Source organism: Pogona vitticeps, chromosome 2 (genome assembly GCF_051106095.1).
Source record: "Pogona vitticeps strain Pit_001003342236 chromosome 2, PviZW2.1, whole genome shotgun sequence".
In the NCBI taxonomy this organism is placed as follows: Eukaryota; Metazoa; Chordata; class Lepidosauria; order Squamata; family Agamidae; genus Pogona; species Pogona vitticeps.
In genome coordinates this window covers 34,978,661-34,984,660 of record NC_135784.1, presented here as the reverse complement: position 1 = coordinate 34,984,660, position 6,000 = coordinate 34,978,661, and positions in this window count along the sequence as shown.

The window sequence follows — 6,000 nt, the reverse complement described above, 5'->3', positions numbered from 1 at the left end:
CAGAGCGGCCAGAATAGGAGAAATGTGATGGTATTTTCTTGCTCCGCTAAGGAGTCTGGCTGCGCGTTACAGTGGTCTAATCTCAAGATTACGAGTGCATGAACCAAGGTAGTGAGCGCCCCCACATTGAGATAGGGTCGCAGCCGGGCAATCCGCCAAAGATGAAAATAGGCGGTACGGACCACCGACGCCACCTGAGGTTACAAGCAATGATGGGGATGTGTAATCTCCAGGCTTGGAAGGAAGGGACCTCCAAATGCCAGATGCAGGGGAAGGGGTATCAGGAGACAGGTCTCTAGTTATCTCGTGGGCTCCCAGAGGCCTCTGGTGGGACCACTGTGAGATGCAGGAAGCTGGACTAGATGGGCCTTTGGCCTGATCCAGCAGGGCTCTTATCTTAAAGCCCGTACACGTCTGCATGGGAGAATCCAGTCTTTGAGAGAGAGAGAACCTGTTCTCAAGCTGCCTGCCTCAGTTTATGGCAATTGTGGTACCTTTTGACTAGTGTTCCCAGCGCTATGAGGTGGTATATAAGTCAAAACAACAACAACAAGAAGAATAACTGTTTTCCTTTCATTTTTAAGAGCTGAGCCTTGGCACTGTAAAAGAAACAGTTGGGGCCAAGCTCCAGAGGAAACTCTGCACAGACCAGAGTGGAGACAAGAGCCGGCTCTCTTTCCTGCGAGGCACGCTCCTCTCTGGATTTTGGCCCAGCCAGGGCTGAAGAGGAGGAAAGGTCAACTATTTATAGAGAAGGGGCTCCAGCCTGGCACAGGCTTACTTAATGCTGGGTGAGTCACTCACAGCAGCACAACAACACGCAAATCCACAAGGCTGCCGGGCCCTTAACAGGGTCTGAGATAAACAATGGCATTTGTCGGGGAATGCAGGGCCTCTCTCTCTCTCTCTGCGCAAGAGGAAGGCCTCCGCTCGCTGACGGGGTCTGAGCCAACCTTGAGTTTTCTGCCAGCAGCTCTCAGGCCCTGCAACGGTTGCCATGAAAATCAAGTGACCTCTTTCGCCGGGAAGGACCGGACAACAGAGCTGGCATGCCAGCCGACGTCCCGTGCCTCTGGAGCCGGGCGGGGGGGGGGACAGGGACAAACAAGGGTTGATAGGACAAGCTGAGACTGACAGGCCTCGGTCAGGAAGGCATGTCACAGGCAGATTCCTGCCGCCTCCTGTGAGGGACGGTACAGTATTTCCCTGGCAAGGCCTCCACAAGGTACAGCACGTAAGAGGCCCCTGGGGCCACAGAGCTGACACGTCCCCAACGAGACCCTTGCCTCAGTCCCTGAGCACTACATCTATCCTGACCACGCCGGGAACATCCCTGCTGCTTACAGCGGGCCTTTTTCGGCTTGCCATAAACGGCTTGGCCATTTTAGGCTTCAGATTCCTGTTCAGAAAAATGAGGGAGACACAACTGGCACAATTTGGGCACAGTACTGTTTTCTCTCTGTCTCTCTGTCTGTCTCTCTCTCTCTCTCACACACACACACACACAGACACATGAATCACCCATCTATCATTTATATTGGTAATTCGAATGCAAATTTAAAAATTTAACAGTAGGCCAGCATTGAAGCAGAGCTTTACCGTGACATTACTGTGACAATAGACATACAGAGAGGCAAAACATTCTGCTGGGCTCAGTGTGAGACCATCTGTTTAGCAATTAGCCCCAAATCAATTGTATCATTTATTCTCACTGTAAATACAAATTTGTTGTTTGAATAGCATGTTTATTTTGGAAAGAGCTTTAGTATCTTCATTTTATTCACTACCATTAACAACTCTGTCAGATGAATTTCTACTAAGGTTCCTAAACTTTCTGGACCTGGGAGCACCTAACGCTTCTGTGGGTGCATACGTGCAAGGATTGGGTGGTTTGGGGGCAGGAAACCATAACGCACTTCTAGCAACCCTACTTAGCTCGTTCTTCACTTTAAAGGGAAAAAGATATAACAAAATTCCCCCTCCATCTCATGGGGGAAAGCTGAAAAACAATATTTATCTGTAACTAGCATAGTGCTGCATTGGCTTACTGATCAACCAATTCAGCACAGGATTATAAAATAATAAACAAGAGCTCTCTGCATTATTTTCTGTCTCCCATTCCACAGTGGGAATGGGATGAAAATTTAAATTTATTAATAAGTGGTTTGATTCTGCAGTGGCTCAAACTAAGGGATAGCTAAGCAAACTTTGGTTTGAAACCAGCACTCAAACATGCTGGAACTGAACCAAAACTGAGTGATCCTACCTGTGCTTTAAAAAAAAAGTCACCCTGCCAGGGATCCAAACAAGTATGGATGGACATGGATAAGGGTTGGGCCGGTTAACGATTGTCCTACGTTGTATGCTCAACGAAAAATGGAACCCATTCTCAAAGGAAGCCAAACTGTGGGACAAAGTGCTGTCTGACTATACGCTGTGACTGTTGACTGCTCTCTGTCTCTTACAGAAAACACAGAATTAAATGTGAGAAGCACATATAGAAAGGCAGAATGAGAACATCAGCCTCAGAACATCAGCCTGTATCACCCATTCTTCACAGGCCTTGCTTCTTTGGGTTATCATGCCTAGGGAGGCAAAGAAGACTATCACCAGAAATCATGCCTTCTTGTTGGTGGCCCCTTCCTTATGGAATGGGCTCCTGGTGGAAGTATGTCAGGCCTGTCTTGTTTCAAGAAGCATTCAAAGACATCCTCATTTAAGTTAAATTTGTATGTGTATCCTGTTTCACCATCATGGGGGCTTTGTATTTATTGTCTTCTCTATTTACAGGTGTTTAATGTTGGTATATGGGGTGGAAGGTTTGCTGTGTTGTCCTTCAAAACATGTTTGCTGTGTTGTCCTTCAACACTTTGCATTAAGTCAGCGGAACAGAAATGCATGAAAAAAACAAGAAAAGAAAAAATCCAGAAGTTAATGTATTTTAACCAATCAGGTTGGAACTGGCATGCCTTTTGTAAGATACAAGATTAGAGTTGTAAGGAAAGTGGTTTCAGTTGCTAAGTAATTACTTATTTGCTGGTTTGACTATTACTGGCATTAGAATTCCCTAACTGGACAAAGCACCAGCCCTTCCTCAGTGAAAGGCTGCCTTTAATTGATCCCAGAGACTCCAACTGTAGTGTGTCTCTTGGAAGAAATTTTCTCTCTGATTTTGTTCTCTGCAGTGAATTTTGTGTGTGCTCTACAGCCTAAGGTTCTTTCAAGGAAGTATTATGAGACTTTCTTGATTCTAATTTTTCTCACTAAAGCCTTCCCCATGAGCAGGACTGCATGGTTGCTAAGATACCTATGAAATTGCTCAAGATTTCTGTAAGGTCTCTGGTTTTTGTAGGCTTTGGGAAAGAAAGTCCAAAGCAACTTCCTTTTCATTTTTTTTTCTTCTCCTGAGGCTGGGCTGAAAGGAGGGCATTTGGAGTTTAATATTCATCCATACTGTATATTTGGACAGTGTAGGGTTGGGGTGAGCAAATGTGGATCTGTAAGTTTTGTTGGACTGCAACTCACATTAGACATACTTAGCAAGCACAGATAATGATAAGAAATCTGGGGTGTTGAAGTCCAACATCTTGGGGATTATACCCTACTCTGGTCCAGAGTGTCTAGATTCAGAATTAGCTTGTGGTGGCACTCCAACAATAGTTGTTTTGCACTCTCCCCTTTCACCCTCATTTCAAGGTTCCTTAATTCCTCCTCACTTTCTGCCATCATCTGCATATTGGAGGTTGTTGATATTTCTTCCGGCAATCTTAATTCTAGTTTGGGATTCCTCCAGTCCAGCCTTCCGCATGATGTATTCTTCATATAAATTAAATAAGTAGGGGGACAATATACAGCTTTGTCGTACTCCTTTCTCAATTTTGAAACAATCAGTGTTTCCATATCCAGTTCTAACTGTTGCTTCCTATCCCACGTATAGGTTTCTCAGGAGACAGATAATATATTTATCAATTATAATGAGTTTTAGGGACATTAAAACTTGCTGTATTATTGTTGTAAATAAACACAACTATTCTATTAGTAAATTTTATTGTTATGAAAACTCTGACCAATAAACTACTATTCCCAACTAAGAGTGTACCAGTTGAATCAATTACAGAATAATCAACACCTATGTAAATCCTACCGAGCCAGTGAGTCTACTCTAGAACAGTCCACAGCTTTTCATGATCCACAAAGCTTTGCTGTAGTCAAGAATACTCTCATCTTCTTCAGAAATTTGTTGATATGCTCGAGTAACCAATATACTGTATATTTGCAATATGATCTCTATTGCCTCTTCCTTTTTCGAATCCAACTTGAACATTGGGTATTTCTTGCTTCATGTAATGTAAAATAATTTTTGTTACAACACTTGGAGCATAACTTTGCTTGTATGGAAAATTAATGCAGTGGTTCTATGGTTTCTGCACTCTTTTCTTCAGTGCTGAAATCTATACTGAACATTTATGGCCTGTGAGCCATTGTTTGGCTTTCCACATATGTTAGGATTTTGACAGACTCAGTCTTTGTAGTTTGAAATATTGTACTGTAGTTCTATCTGTATCCCGTCTACTTCTGGCGAATGATTTATTTCAAGCACTTTGAGAGCAGCTTTTACTTAACTTTATAAAGCTGCAGGTTCTTTGTCACAAGATTCTCCTTCAAAGGAATCTGCAATCCTTGCATCTTCATGTCTCTCTTTGGCACTTCTAAATGTTTTTTTCTGTCATCCATCTAGGGCTTTCTTTTCTTTTGACTAATGGAATTGCATTTTTGGATTATTTCCTGATAATATATGTAGTTTCAATCCACATTTCTTCTGATTCACAGTCAGTGGAGTTTAGTAATTCTTTATGTGGATTTTAAACTCAACATAATTTCCCCAAAATTGGCACTATGAGTCTTTCTGTGTTATTTTTCCGCTATACAGTACTCTGAGTTGATATGGACAACATTCTGCTCCTGGCCATGTTTGGGCAGAAAGCGTACAGGTTCTCCATCTACTACTGTACTTCCAATTACAGAGCCTATTCAATTTCCATATTGGCCAGCTGGTGATGTTCATGTGTACAGTCATTTTGTTTGATTGTCTGAATCATGCATTTGCAATTAACAGATTGTTGGCATCTGTGAGTTGTTATCTTGCTTCATTCCTGATTTCTGGGCCAAGTTCTACAACAATGTATGGTTCTGCTTTGTTTTCTACTTTTATGTTTCATTTATCAGCACATCCTACTTTGGTGTATGATCAATTTCTTCCTCAATGCTAGAATAAAAGCTTTTGATTTTTTCTTCTTCTTTAACATCTGTAAGTAGGAGTAGAGATCTGAATAATTGTTAGGTTGATAGGGTTTACAAGAACAGAAGGCTAGCCTTCTGATAGCATTGATCTCAGCTTTCTTGACACACACAAAACCCCTCACCAAAGCAAAAAGCAAAGCGTGTTGCTTATATACCACCCCATAGTGCTTCAAGCACTCTCTGGGCGGTTTACAAGTTAATTACGCAGGCTACACATTGCCCCCCCCCCAGTGAGCTGGGTACTCATTTTACTGACCTCGGAAGGACAGAAGGCTGAGTCAACCTTGAGCCAGCTTACCTGGGATTGAACCCCTGGTCGTGAGCGCAGTTTTGGCAGCAGTACAGCAGTGTAACCACTGCGCCACGAGGCTCACCATGTTATGGTGTATATCCAAGAGTAAGGCCAGAACTAGAACTAGAAATTTGTTTTGGAACACCACACTTAATTACAGCATTAAATGACAACTAATATTTACTATTGAAGCTTCCTGTAGGACAAGGTCAAAAGGGTATCTGAAAAGATCTTCTGTGGCCTAACAAACAAGTAAAAGATCTAATTAGAAGCCAACAAAATCAATAGGGATTTTGCCACTGACATCAGCAGGATATGAACTTTGACCAATGTTATTTTCTGTTCCCAATGTATTCAAAGGGAACTTACTTGTTAGAAAGTTTGTTTAGAATTGCAACTTTAGGTTC